Raw genomic sequence first — 16,009 nt, forward strand, 5'->3', positions numbered from 1 at the left:
TGTGGGGCCCAGATGGGTTAAGTACGGGTTCCATGGTTACTGTGTGGGCATGGGCTTTGGCTGGGTGAAATCAGCAGGTCCCATGTAGGTTTTGTAGTATGAGTCCCACATAGGAAGCCCATATGAGCTGATTACATGGGCCCCATAAGGGACAGGCATGGGCCAATTGGGCATGGGTTTGAACTGGGAACACATATATGGGTCCTGCATAGCATATTTATGGGCCAAGTGGGCTTGGGTTTGATCTGGGAACACATATATGGGTCTTGAATGGCACATTTATGGGCCGAGTGGGCATGGGTTTGAACTAGGAATGCATATATGGGTCCTGCATAGAAGTTTTATGGGCCGAGTGGTCATGAGTTTGATCAGGGAACACATATATGGGTCCTGCATGGCATTTTTATGGGCCAAGTAGCCATGGGTTTGAACTGGGAACACATATATGGGTCCTGCATGGTGCATTTATGGGCAAAGTGGGCATGGGTTTGAACTGGGAACACGTATATGGGTCCTGCATGGCAGAGGCGCAAAGTAACTATGTAGGCCTATTGAGTTATGTAATTACTTACAGTATAATTTTTAGTAACTTGTAGTAACTCTACATGTAGGCTAATCAAGCATGTTGAGATTGAGTAATTGTAACTCAATACATTTCAAGTCACGCTAGTCACCAAAGAACAAACATTGCATCCATGTAGATCTTTTGCCAAAACAATCCATCAGTCATTTTTGTTAGTCGTGCAGAAAATGAAAAATGTAACTTCCCAAAAATGTAAAAAACATCAAAATAGGGTCAAAGTTTACGCTGTGTTGAATTATGCTGATTAGTGGACTCTCAGAAAGGTTGCAGGCCTACCGTAACACTTCAAATAATAGCCCAGTCCCAGACGCGTGTCCCTATTATCGGCCGATATTGGCTTTAAAATTCAATATCGGTAAATATCGGTATCGGTTGTTGAAATGGTTTAAAATGACTAAAGTATGTCCTTGTTTCGCGCTCAAAACGTTAACAGTCCATTCGGAAAGCACTGCTGCTAGCTGTGACTTCAAGGAGAACTTCATATCAGACATTCACAAATTGAGGTAAGTTGAAATATTATGTTGCCAGAAAAATAACACTGCAGATTGTACAGTGGTCTGTATTATTGGTTTGTGCTGTTTAATCTGATGTAGAATCTAACCAAAAGGAAAAACAGCGGGAGAGGTTGGACAATAATTAATATATCACGATAGACTTTTATTCAATAACGGTGATATGAGTTTTAAACACATTTCCGATATTTCGATATACATTACAGCATAGCTGTCAACCAGGGCCGGCGATTGCTATAGGCGACCAAGGCGATTGCCTAGGGCGTCAAATGTGTTGGGGGCGCCGTGTCGCCCTTAGGTCTACTTCCCATTAATAATAGAATTAGAACGACAAGCAAAATAAAACGTGTTTATTAAACATGATCATCCTAAGGCGCCCCCTCAGCCACACGTTTACTGGTCAACCTTTCATTACGCGACGTTTCCCGTCTCAGGTCAGACTCAAACACACGGAGCTCTGAAGCAGACCTGGGCGTCGCTTAGTGTCCTCTCTCTGGAGAAATAGAGACGAGCAGCGGCACAGACACCAGGGGCATCGGACCGGGGGTAAAACCAATACTGATTACCAGGGCCCAAGGGGAGAGAGGGCCCTTGAAAAGCCTGGAATATATTTTATTTTACCTGGATATTTTTATTTCCTAATAACATTTCATAATGCATATCAGATGAAATGTAAAGTTAGTGTATTGGCTGAATAACTTGGTTGATTGACTACCTTTTGTATACAATAAGGTCTCACCCCCCCCCTTGCTAATGTGCCAAATGGTTTAGTCCACCTGCACGCATTACGTTAGCTAGATCAGTTGAGAGTGTCTGGTGGAGCGCAAATTTCTACTGTAGAAATGTCTTTCTCAAAGAAAGCCAAATCAGGCTACCAAAAAGAAAGGAAAGACAGGAGAAGGAGAGAAAACAGAATGAGGGGAAACAATTGGTAACTGACTTCTTTTCAAAGAAAGGTGAGCACAAACTAGAAAACCAAATCCATGGTGCTAAACTGCTTGAATATCTCTGTGACTGTTAGCGCTAAAAACGGACTGAGACAACCCATTGAAAGAGCAGAACATACACTTGTTGGAGCAAAAAAGAACCTTGCTAAATTGACTTATGCTCCTTTGTTTTAAGGTGCACTAAAGAGTAATGCAATGACTCAAAATGTGAACCGCAAAGAAGTGGAAATGGCGCTGGGGAAGTTCTTTACCGGCACACGTGACCGTGGAGGGGGGGGCAAGAGCCCAAAAAGAAAAAGGAGCGTCCACCACACAAACGCCATGAGTGTATTTTGTATTAATGTATTTTTTGGAGAGATGTTTTTTTTTTTCAGAGATTTTTTAAAAATATATATTTTTGATTTATTTACCGGTATGTTGTGACATTTAAATTGTTTTTTAAAGATTACGTTGGTTGTTCGATGTTTTCTCAAAGAAAAGTTGAACTCCAAGTCTTCCAGAAGACCTCTGTTCTCCAGCAGCAGCAGCCGTAAGCCCGCCCACCGACTCTATACACAATGTGATTGGCCTGATCAAAATTTGTTTTTTCCAGCTCGCAAGTCAATGGAGAGTGCCTAGACCCCCTGGCTACAAAATAAATTTGCTGCCACTAGGGTGTGTCTAGATTTCTAGGCTAGCAGTTTGTATCAGAGAGTCATTGGACTGTGACAATCCAAAGGTGCTCATTGCTACAGGAGAAAAGACACTGGTAGAGCAGAATACAACGTTGGAAAACATGGAATTCCACTCCAGAGAGATTGAACCGCAAATTAATTTCTATCTCAGTTCACTTGAAGAACAAGTACGGTGTGAACTGAATGACAGCAAAGCAAGGCTCACCCAGAGTGAATCTGAGGGAAGAGTTCAGCTGATCATCAGAGAGGACTTGGTGGCCGATCTCCTCGATCAGCTCCAACAACAGAGAGAGGACAGCACTTTTAGCCATGACAAAAAGCTGATGCAGAGGGAGATGTGTGACTTGAAAGTTCAGCTGGCTGAACGTGTCCCCTCCCCACCCAGGCAAACAGAGTATCTGAAATCCCAGCTGGGAAAAATCAGCAACAGGCTGCGAAAAGCCCAAAAAGATCTCGACCTGCGGTACTTCATTACTGAAGACCTGAAAGTCGAATTGGAGAAGATGAAGAGTGAGAAAGAGGCCCTTAAAAATAAAGTGGAGACTCAGAAGATGGACTTTGGTAAAGAGAGACATATGCTCGCGGTAGGTAAGGCCACCAACGTGAGGTTGGAGAGCTATCTGGAAATTGAGAGGGCTCGAGCTCAAGAGCTGAAGGATAAACTGAGCAAGATGGAGGAAACTCTCCGAAATCAGGATGAGGAGGCAAAGGAGATACTGGAAAGATCCCAGGCTTCCCATAGAGCCGAGCTGGAAGAGGCTTTGGCTGAACGTGTCCACTCCCCACCCAGGGAAACAGAGTTTCTGAAATCCCAGCTGGGAAAAATCTCCAACAGGCTGCGAAAAGCCCAAAAAGATCTCGACCTGCAGTACTTCATTACTGAAGACCTGAAAGTCAAATTGGAGCAGATGAAGGGAGAGAAAGAGGCCCTTCAAAATGAAGTGGAAACTCAGAAGATGGACTTTCTTAAGAAAAGACAGATGCTCGCGGTAGGTAAGACCACCGTGGAGTTAGAGTTGGAGAGCTATCTGTAGATGGAGAGGGCTCAAGCTCACAAGCTAAAGGATAAACTGAGCAGGAAGGAGGAAGCTCTCCTAAAACAGGAAGAGGGAAAGACAATACTGGACCAAAGAATGTTGTTCCCATCAGTCACTTAGACACAAAAACATGGAAAATAATACAAACTTTTTTGTGAAAAAAACAACACTTGATTAAGGCCCCGTCCACACGTACCAAAACGATCTTTTTTTTACCCGTCTTCCCTGGATTCGTTTCAAGAATAGTTGCGTCCAAACGAATCCACTTGTAAATGACTCAACACGCTACTTCATATTACAGGCCTATAGGTGGCGCTGTTTCTGCTACATAAATTCACCAAAAATGGAGAAGAAGAGCATAGTCATTTCCACTTCCTATCATAATAAGCTAGCTGACTGTTCTCAGTACATCCATGGACTATAATAAATCTTACCACTGCTCATTTTATAAAGCCCGCTGCAAGAAAATGTGTCTTTGATTACATTGTATAATATGCTGTTGGATTGCTTTTTATTTTGCAATTCTGTCTGCCGTCGGACATGATTGCAGCGTGCTAGCTAGCAGAGCTAACGTGCTAACATCAGCAGTCAAACATCAATGATCCATGAATGATATCTTTTTGATAATCTACGGTTTTCTGGCGGTAGCCTTTCTACAATAAGCTGAGGTAAAAGTGACTATAATCCGTTCAAGGAGTTGATAAGCAGACAGATTAGCTAGTTAGTAGGTAAATTGTGCACTTCCACTTTATAAACAACGATAGCAGCTACCGTTAGTTACGTCGCTGCTGCAGCTACTTTAGCCATGTTTCACATTAGATAACGTTAGCAATATATCTTGTGTAGAATCCAGGACTGGCAGGGCTGAGGGAAGTGTCAGGGAGCAGGGCAAAACTATTAGCTAGATGAAGTGAGCTGGTTTGACCATAGAGATGGGATATGCTCACTTAGCTTCACCGCAGTTGTGTGTGGCCGTGCACTAGCACTAGTGCGGGTAAGAGGTCGAGGGGTGTGGCGATGACATCATCGATACGGATTCGTAGTCGCCATCAAAACGAAGCCAAATGAGAGCCGTTTTCGAATTTTTTCACCCTGAGACCAGGTTTAAAAAAAGTGCGTTTAAAGGATTTGTTTGGGCAGTCGGCCCAAACGATGTAAAACATGTGCATTTGCACAAAAAAACATTTCCGTGTGGATGGCCCCTAAGTGTCTGTCAGAAGAAGCTGGCACAGAGCCATAAGTATAAGGAAACAGAATTTCACACCCATCAGCACATGAGTGTGAAACAGTCTATTTGGGCAGACATGTCCCAGGAACTCCCTACATAGTTGGAGATCTCAATGTTAAACCCAAAGTTACACCCTTCTGTCAGACAAAGCAGGTGAAGAACTGAATGTGACTTTGCAGCTTCTCTCTGGCTCGAGATCAAATGATTAGAAAAGTCACCTAACCGCTGAGTGGCAGCAGCCGGAGTCTGAGAATGGTTGGAGAATAATTGTGGAATTTGTTTCAACATAATTAAACTTGGTCTGATTGTTATGATGAACACATCAGGTGATGTTGTTGCACAACACTGAACCAACTGGTTCATGGGATGTAACTTTTACTTTTGTTTTCTCTGAAACTCTTTATGCATAATCCTGTACCAATGTCAAAGACTGTTGTTCCCATCAGTCACTTAGACACAAAAACATGGAAATTAATAAAAACAAATTTGTGGAATTTGAGGACGTTTTTTCAAATTTCGCCGTTTCCATCAACATTTTCTAGTACGATACTTCAAAATGCGCATGAAAATATGTTTATGGAAACATGACTTGTGTCAGATATGTGGACAGTTTATTAAAGGGAAAACTCCCAGGAATTTAAAAGTACATTTGAGAAGCATGCATAAGGAGGCTAACCTAGTTAACCTTAACAAGATAAAGGAGAACGGAAAGCCCCCTTTGCCTGAAACAGAAGCTGACCCCGGTACAGGACATGGATGTATGTCGATAAAAACAAATAAAAAAATGGACTTTTAAAGAATCTGGGTCGGAAGAAAACATAGCGTTAGGCCTAGATTGAATGACATGCCCGTCAGTGAAATCACGGAGTGTGCCATCTTCAACCAGAGATGGGATAAAACTCTGCTGAGCTGCACTTTCATCTTTTAGCATTGCTTTGAGGCTTTACAGTATTGGGATATAATGATAGTGACTCTTGCCCTCTATCATTGTACCAAATTGAGATTTCAACAGGCTGAACATAGTTAAAGTGTGTCTTGTAATATTGCAGCCTTCGATGGTGCATATTGTTGTCCTCTAGGAAACATGGTGTAAAGGTTCTTCCAGTAGTTGCCCAATAGGCTACAGAGAAATGATTGACCCATCCACCCAATTAAAAGGAGTCACTCAGGGGAGAGAATCAGGAGGAATGATAATTTAGTATGAATCTGAATATACTGATTTAATAGAATTAATCAAGAGGTGAATTTTATATCCGCTGACGAAGACATATTCATCTGCCCCACATACGTTCCAGACTGAAGGTTGTCATAACATTGTGTAAAAACATTATTGTCGTGTTTTTTAAGTCAGCTGTTTTTAATGTTTCCTCATTCCCCAAAACACAAAGCAACACTTGATTAAGTGTCAATAAAAAGAAGAAGCAGCCACAGAGCCAGAAGTATAAGGAAACAGAATTTCAGACCCATCAGCAGATGAATGTGAAACCATAGATATAGAACAATAGATATGACATGTAATTCATACTTGCCATTCCAGGATGAAACCACTTGGCGGCCATCTTACCAGGGTTAAGTTTTAGAATTGCTTCAATTGGAATCAATGGGGAAAGAGGCTCATGTTGTCTTTATAATCCTTATATTTTTCTACCAATACATCAACAGTGGTTTTAATTTAAAGTAATGACTGTAAGACAACTGTGCCTTTCTAGAAAGAAACAAAAAATAGAGATTTGGGTGGAATTTTGATTAATATAAGTCCAAGAGAACAAGTAATTTGTTCAATTAAAAAGATAATCTCATCATTTTGCATTTATATTGCAGGTAATAATATTATTTTTTCAATTTTGCCTGAATTTAAAATGTAAAAACTGTCTTTGGTATTCTGAATGGCTAATATACATCAAACAATATTTTTTTTATGTAGAAATCCTAAATAGATTCAGTATTATGGTCTATAGAGCGGTAGTTACGATAAGACACATGAGAGAAACATCCAACTGTAATTTATTAATACATTTATTTATGTCTGTAGATTTTATCTCAACTATAAGACCACATTTCCCATCAACCCCGCTACTTCCTGTTTAGCGTTTGTTTTCTTACTGTCAACCGGCCGGCATGTAGTTTGTTTTGACGATGAGCGTAGCAGTTGGAGAGACTCGCTAGCTTCAATGAGTTTTTGTTGATAAAGACTATAATGACTTCATCAGAACTGCTGATGGACTTGTCGCAATTTTGATTGCGCTAACGTTATGGAAATTACATTTACGATAGTAATGCAGAGAAGTTTTTTTCTGTTTTTTCTCATCAAGACATGGATTATTAAATTTTAATTTGCTTTACTGAAATGAAAATCGTGTAAAGGCATGAGGTATGCTGACAACAATCCGGGGGACTTCCTTCCTTCCTTTGACACACTGAGCTGCTCTCTCCTCTCCCTTTCTATTAGGGCTGGGCGATATGGACCAAAAGTCATATCCCGATATATTTTGGCTGAATATCGATATACGATATATATCCCGATATTTTTTTCCGCAAAGTGAGAGCAAATGTTCAGTCAAAGCCAAAATCAAATATGACATGTCACAAGTAGTTTCATAGAGACAGTTGCAAAATCAAATAAATAATAAACCGGTTTCTTCACCTGGTTCATGATTAAATGCTCAGCTGTTCAAATAACAATAAAATGTAAACCTAAATACTGTATAACAGGAGTACCTTTTTTGAAATCAAAGCTCCATATTTGTGATTCGTTCCAAAGGTCAATTAAGCTTTTGATATTAATATAATCTACTTTGTTCAAAATGTAATGCCTCATGCCTGTAAGCCTAGGTTTATAGTCCCATTCTTCCACTTGATACTGCTTCCACTTAAGTAAACTAAAAGATGAACTATCGACTACAAAACAAAGAAACTAATTAATGTGTTAATACAAAGAATATTTATTATGATCGGTTCACAGATCTGAGTCAAACGGAAACTTCACCCTTCTGAACTAAGAGTTTCTGCTTCAAGGTGAAGTTTAAAACAGACTGAAATGTCCAGGCTCATTCCTCCACTATTTATTTCTGTATGTATTTATGCGTTACATGTCATTTTAACGGGCACTGAGCTCCAGATCCTGCAGCCGCAGGCGGTCTCTGCTGCCCGCTGTAGCTTCTCTCCGTCCGCCTGCCGCCCGGCAAACTTAGTGGAACTTTCCGCCCGATATCGACATACAGGTCGTCCTGGACTACGTGTAAGATCCCACCGATCACCACTCTGTCTTTGGCTGGTCCGATCTGGATCAGCGGGGACAGCGCAGCAGCGAGGCAAAGCTGTGTTTTTACCGGGGAAGAGACGGCTGCGGCCGGCCGGAGCTCTCCGCCTCCCGCTGCCGCCGGAGCTCAGGTTGCTGGTCGGCGGCATACATAACCATAAAACACATTGTCACCTGTTAAATGTTATTCATTGCTGTTTGTTCTTTTCATTTCCTCTATCAAACATAATTAAGCAGTACAAAAGTCCGGCATCTTTAGCGTTGATCTGAATGCTTCGCACCCCTGTTCCAAGATGGCGGCGGTTTTGACGTATGTTTAGAACCTCAAGGCGACATCTGTGTATATATCTATGGGAGCAAGGATCACATTTGAACTATATCGATATATGCGATATGGTCTAATTCCATATCTCATTTAAAAATATATCGATATATTTTTAATATCGATATATCGCCCAGCCCTACTTTCTATTACTATTACTATTACTATTTGTGTGTATCCCGTCCCAGAAATGCTTGTTACTAATCCTAGCTTCTGGGGAGTTTACTCCCCGGAGTCCTTATGTTTTTTCCCCCAGCGTATTTCCTTGGAGAACGTTGGCACCAAGATCCTGGTTCCAGCTGTCGCCGTGGTCCTGCTGCACTCCCTGCTGAGCTCAGCGGTGCCCTGCAATGTCATGCTGCTTCCTGCTGAACCCTGCTGCTTCCTGCTGAACCCTGCAGCTTCCTGCTGAACCCTGCAGCTTCCTGCTGAACCCTGCAGCTTCCTGCTGAACCCTGCAGCTTCCTGCTGAACCCTGCAACTTCCCGCTGAACCCTGCTGCTTCCCGCTGAACCCTGCAGCTTCCCGCTGAACCCTGCAGCTTCCTGCTGAACCCTGCAGCTTCCTACTGAACCCTGCTGCTTCCTGTTGCTTCCTGCTGAACCCTGCAGCTTCCTGCTGAACCCTGCAGCTCCCCGCTACATCCAGTCACTGTTCCATTATTAATGTGACTACTATTGCCACTGTTCATCACACCCCCAACCGGCCCGTCAGACACCGCCTACCAAGAGCCTGGGTCTGTCCGAGGTTTCTTCCCAAGAGGGAGTTTTTCCTCGCCACTGTCGCACTGCTTGCTCTTGAGGGAATTATTGTAATTGTTGGGGCTTTGTAAATTATAGAGTGTGGTCTAGACCTACTCTATCTGTAAAGTGTCTCGAGATAACCTATGTTATGATTTGACACTATAAATAAAATTGAATTGAATTGAACAATAGATGTTAATATATGATGACTGACAGCAGGATTCAACATGGCTAATGTTTGGGGACCTAACGTTAGCTGGTGAAAATGTACCGTTAGTGCGGCTGGTCGGTTAGGGCTCCGTGTTGCTGGATGTGGCTAATGTTGATTTGTGTAACGTAACTTTACTCTACGTGTACGTTACATTTTAACGCACCGTTAGCTTGCTGGATTTGCCTTGAGATATAAAATGACATTTAGGACTAAAGAAGAGTACTTGTTGTTAACTTTAATTCAACTGAAAACTTAACACAGATTGTGTGAAATCAGCCGCATAGCAGTGAATGTAAGGGTAATATTAACGATGTGCTAAAAGAAACTGTTATAACGTTAACGTTTCTAAATGTCATATTTGAGGTCAAAAATCAATCAACTAAAACGATGTTTGCTGTTCATAAATGCTGTTAAGAGCTAGCTAGCAAAGAATTTCTTGTAGCTAGCAATCACCAATAACTGACATCTCAGCCGGTCTGTTAACAGTTGCTAGGTAACGTAACTAGCTAGCTAGCTAGTTCACCAACTTTTCTGTATTTATAATTAAAAAAAGAAGAGAAAAAATACTTTATCTACTCCTACTGACATGTGGAAAGTGATGCCAGCCTCCTGGGTCTCTTTGGTCCTTCTGGTAAAGCAGTTAGGTGCTGCACAGCTGATAACCATACTTGCTGCCATAGGTGACAATTGTAAACAGTACCCTAGTAAGATGGAGGACAGTTATGCCATTAGTTATGACGTCATGTCATATTTATTGTTCTATATCTATGTGTGAAACAGTCTATTTGGGCAGACATGTCCCTGCAACTCCCTACATAGTTGGAGATCTCAATGTTAAACCCAAAGTTACACCCTTCTGTCAGACAAAGCAGGTGAAGAACTGAATGTGACTTTGCAGCTTCTCTCGCCCCCACTGGCTCGAGATCAAATGATTAGAAAAGTCACCTAACCGCTGAATGACAGCAGCCGGAGTCTGAGAAGGGTTGGAGAATAATTGTGGAATTTGTTTCAACATAATTAAACTTGGTCTGATTGTTATGAGGAACACATCAGGTGATGTTGTTGCACAACACTGAACCAACTGGTTCATGGGATGTAACTTTTACTTTTGTTTTCTCTGAAACTCTTTATGCATAATCCTGTACCAATGTCAAAGACTGTTGTTCCCATCAGTCACTTAGACACAAAAACATGGAAATTAATAAAAACCTTTTTGTGAATTTGAGGAAGTTTTTTCAAATTTCGCCGTTTCCATGAACATTTTCTAGTGCGATACTTCAAAATGTGCATAAAAATATGTTGATGGAAACATGACTTGTGTCAGATATGTGGACAGTTTATTAAAGGGAAAACTCCCAGGAATTTAAAAGTACATTTGAGAAGCATGCATAAGGAGGCTAACCTAGTTAACCTTAACAAGATAAAGGAGAACGGAAAGCCCCCTTTGCCTGAAACAGAAGCTGACCCCGGTACAGGACATGGATGTATGTCGATAAAAACAAATAAAAAAATGGACTTTTAAAGAATCTGGGTCGGAAGAAAACATAGCGTTAGGCCTAGATTGAATGACATGCCCGTCAGTGAAATCACGGAGTGTGCCATCTTCAACCAGAGATGGGATAAAACTCTGCTGAGCTGCACTTTCATCTTTTAGCATTGCTTTGAGGCTTTACAGTATTGGGATATAATGATAGTGACTCTTGCCCTCTATCATTGTACCAAATTGAGATTTCAACAGGCTGAACATAGTTAAAGTGTGTCTTGTAATATTGCAGCCTTCGATGGTGCATATTGTTGTCCTCTAGGAAACATGGTGTAAAGGTTCTTCCAGTAGTTGCCCAATAGGCTACAGAGAAATGATTGACCCATCCACCCAATTAAAAGGAGTCACTCAGGGGAGAGAATCAGGAGGAATGATAATTTAGTATGAATCTGAATATACTGATTCAATAGAATTAATCAAAATAGGTGAATTTTATATCAGCTGATGAAGACGTATTCATTTGCCCCACATACATTCCAGACTGAAGGTTGTCATAACATCGTTTAAAGACATTTGGCTTAATTCACCAATCGTTCTTACGAAGAAATGTGTTCTTAAACCCCACTTACACACTTTTTACGAAGATTCTGACATTCACTAATGTTTTCTTACCTTGGATTTGTTCTTAGCTAAGAACAAAATCTACGAACACTCAAGAGCACTCTTACGCACATTTGAGTGATCACAATTTGCTCCAAATAATTGGTTACTTATTTTATTTATTTCTACAGTCGTTTACAATGATAGTATTCTACTGTAAAGTATTTCTGATCATTTGTTGAAAAAATAAATCATTGTATGCAAAGAAACACTAACACTGCAGCAATTAAACTGATTAAATCCCGCGTTACTTGGTGATTGATCGCGCTATTTATAGGGCCAAAATGGAGTGGTTTTTACCTCGTTACATTTTGCAGTAATTATCTATACTTTCTACTCCATTACATTTCTACAATGTTCTGTTACATTTTCTCATCAGTTTTTCCCCCTGCCAAAAAGTCTTCCTGACCATCACAAGTTTGTCTCACCAGTGAAGTTTGGTTGCCATAGATACTGTATATATAGGGCACTGCCGATCATTCATCGGCTTCCAAGTCGGCTCCAGTGCTCCAGAGCCCAGGCGCAGCGCTGCTGACCCTCGGTAATGCAGCCTCTGGTAAAAGTGAAAATGTTTGTTTTTTATTATTCCCGTTTTTAAATCATAGTTGCCTCTCCACAATGTCATTTACTCCTCCGCCAGGCCGCGTAAGACGCGTTCATATCTTATTTATTTGGCTGGACCTCTTCACATCTCCACATTTTTTTATTTGCTTACTTGCTTGGTTAAAGAAAATAAAAGTTCTTTTTTTTATAATTCTTCACTGTGTATTTCTTAAATGCGTTTGCCTTGTATAAATGTGCTTAATAATACAGAAAATGGTTTGCAAAAAGAATGGATTTCAAAAGATGGGTGTGATGTACGTAAATATTTAAAGTTTTAAAACTGATTCCCAATAAAACAATTATTTCAAGGAAGTCCCAAATTGTCCCACTATATCATATACACAGGACAACATTTTGGAGAAATGTGATACAACAATGCATATGACATATTGATGGTTTGATACAGCCATAACAAATGGCACTTTAAAGCTAAAATAGTTAGTCGTTTATTCTATATTTTTCAAAACCCCTCTGCAGTCTTTAGTAAATGTTGTGGTATTGGGTTTCTGTGAAAATGTGATTTTGATAATTAAATGAATGATAAATAAATTACCTATGAAACTCAAATGAAACAACTTTAGTCCTCATAATGTTCCTTTTTTAATCAACAGATTTATTAATGAAATTAAAATCTATCTTTGTTTTTGAAGCATTTAAAAATTACGGGACTGTTCTAAGCAATACTCTCTCATACTTATTAGGTTTGTTTATTTTAGATTAGATTTGATCAGTAATTGTGGCTTTCTCAGTTGTAATGAAGTAATGTTATAAAACTGCCTGTTTGAATCTTTGTATTCAAGTTCAAGAACAAAAGAGGGTGGAGACATGTTGCTCTATTACATTCTTGTTTGTCACGAAAGTGGTGCAACAGAGAAGTAGCTGAAGTTTCAGGGATAGGTGTGTTGGTGATCATTAAAGTAAAGACAGCACAGGACTCAGGAAGTATAACTCTTAGTGCATAGTGCAGTATTCATCTCAGCAAAATTTCAGTAAAATGTCTGTTCAGAATAACATCACACCTCTCATGTGACCAGCAGCTAAAATCCAGTCTGATAAGGCATACAGGAACATCAACAGGTGAGAGGTCTGCTCACTCTTTGTATGTTTGAAAGAGAATTTTGTGTGTAAAAAAAATAATTACTTCCTCTAAATCTCACATTTTGAATTTTAACTATGTCAGCTGCCATGGTAAGCATTTGTATAAAATCTCAGCACTGCTCTCTTGGTTATTATTTATGTGTCAGAAGCTTCTGGCAGGAAATGGCTCAATGTATCAGTATGTCAGTGGTATAAAAAATGGTGTAGAGTAAACCCCACAGGGATAAACACAGGGAGTTAAGTAAAACAGTATTCTGATACTATTCAGATGTAAATATGACTGTACATGACTACAAAAACGCAGTAGTGTAGTATCCAAACCACACCCTATCTTTTAGAATTGTTAGTGACTCATATTTCATATCTTATTAGATATACTGTATATTAAGTTTAAAGAGGAAACTAACAAACACATGATGGGACATAACTATGGTATGCAGATAAGTGAACTTTTCAAATAATGTGACTATCAATTGTAAAAGTCTCTACCAAACATTTGGCATAAAGTATCTTAATTAAACTACAATAACAAGAAACCTTTTTTAAATAATAATAATAATAATGTTAAAGAAAAACAACAATGGCTTAAAGGTGCTCTAAGCGATGTCACGTGTTTTTTAGGCTAATATGTTTTGTCACATACACCAAACATCTAAAAAAACGCGTGACATCCCTTAAAGCACCTTTAACGTAGCTTCATGACAAAAATATAATTCTTAAAAATATATAATTTGTTCTTGATTTTCAAGGGGTTGGGAGAGACATGTCCCCTTCTTTTTTAGTATCTTAAATGTAGACCTATTATGCTTTTTCATATTTTAGTCATACCTATGATGTTAAATGTGGCCAAAGCTTCAAGTAATTTTTATTTGTAACTTACACTCCACTGTGTTCCACCAATCCATAAGGTAAAGTAAAGTAACGCTGCTATAATCCATTACAATCTAACTATAAGTAGCTGCATGCTAACGCCAGGAAAAGCAGTAACCTTGGCTGCCTATGTTTTTAATTTCTTTACATTTAGTAAATTACTGCTGGAACATGTCCGGTTTATCTGCTTAGTTAACAACATACTTAGTTAGCCCCTTCATGGCTTCACATTAACATACAGAAAATGGACAATTAATCAAATAAAGAAGAGACTGGCAAAATAACTCTGCAGTTGATTCAGAGAGTAATTGTAAATCATAAAATGTCAAAGAATTATACTCAGTATTAGAGTTTTTCTGCCACATTTTTTCATTAATTGCATGTCATTTTGCAACACAGTAGTACATTAGAGACCTAACTGACATATATGTAATATTAACCCAGCTTACTACAATGTGCTACATTGACAAGTGGCTCATGCTAATGCTTGATGGCTAAACCGTACGATAACATAAGGTAACAACATTCAACACGCTTCTCACACATTTTTATTATGGGTGTTTTGACCACGAATAACAGCGCTGGATTTAACCACAATTAAATTAGCCACTTAATGTTAGCTGTGTGGGTAGTCGACTAATCTCATCAATTTATCTGTCTTCTACTACAGAGTACAGGTACTGTCTGTATTTTAGAAGATTGTATGTTTATGAGATTTACAGATTTTGTTTGCACAAGCATTTAGATAAAGTGATCAGTAATTATGAGAGAGCTGCACTGAAGTACCTTGTGTTTCATTTGATTATTTCATTTAGCATAACGGTTGATATGGTGATTATTGTAAGACCCAAAGTGTCTATTGTGCTATTCATTAAGCCAATGCTGATTTGTTCCCAAAAATGGTAATGTATCAACTAGGGCTGTTGGAACGAAGACCGAAAGTCGAATATAATTCAAATAGTAAAAAAATCAATACTATTCGAATGGTGAAATCACTATTAAAATGGGACTTTTTTATAAATATGTTGGCTAACGTTAGGTAATCTCCATCTTCTCGCCTTAGCCTCCTCGCATGTGTCACTCATGTCACGTCTTATGAACAATAACTTAGCGGGAGTGAGAAACACAAGGCATTGTGAGGTCTAACGCCGCCTTCACACTGGCAGTTGAAATCATCTCCGATACGGCTTCGATACGACCGGAAGTCATTAATTTCCTCTGGAGATTCACAGACCGCATGCGAATGGGTCTGAACTGGGTCCGAATGAGTGCGGTGCAAAAAAAATCGTGTCTGTTGGTCATCCGGATGTGTTCAAAAAATTTCTCTTGCGAAAGGCTATGGACGGTTCCTAGCCGACAATTCCAGCAGGATGTTAGCGTTGCTATGGTACTGATAAACAAACCTGCTAATGCTAATTGGTTAGCTAGCAACAGACATCTAACTATTGACATTATACCGCTATATCACATTTAACCGACGTGACATGTCGCTTCCGAAGCTTTTCAACGGTGTAGTACGACGTCTGCTGGGGGCGTATTGCGTATTACGGAGCTGATTTCAACTGCCAGTGTGAAGGCGCCGTAAGCATTGGGGTCTAAGCTAAGGTTACGTACCGAGTAACTTTAGTACAACATCACGGAGCTAATGTTATGTACCGAGTAACGGTAGTTCAGGGGGATTGACAGGCTGCGGCTGGAAATCAGAAGGACAGGAAATAGTTTTAACATGACTTCAATCAACATCCACCGAGCCAAAATGCTTATGTTAACATTAGTTAG

Source organism: Perca flavescens, chromosome 9, assembly GCF_004354835.1.
Source record: "Perca flavescens isolate YP-PL-M2 chromosome 9, PFLA_1.0, whole genome shotgun sequence".
Classification (NCBI taxonomy): domain Eukaryota; kingdom Metazoa; phylum Chordata; class Actinopteri; order Perciformes; family Percidae; genus Perca; species Perca flavescens.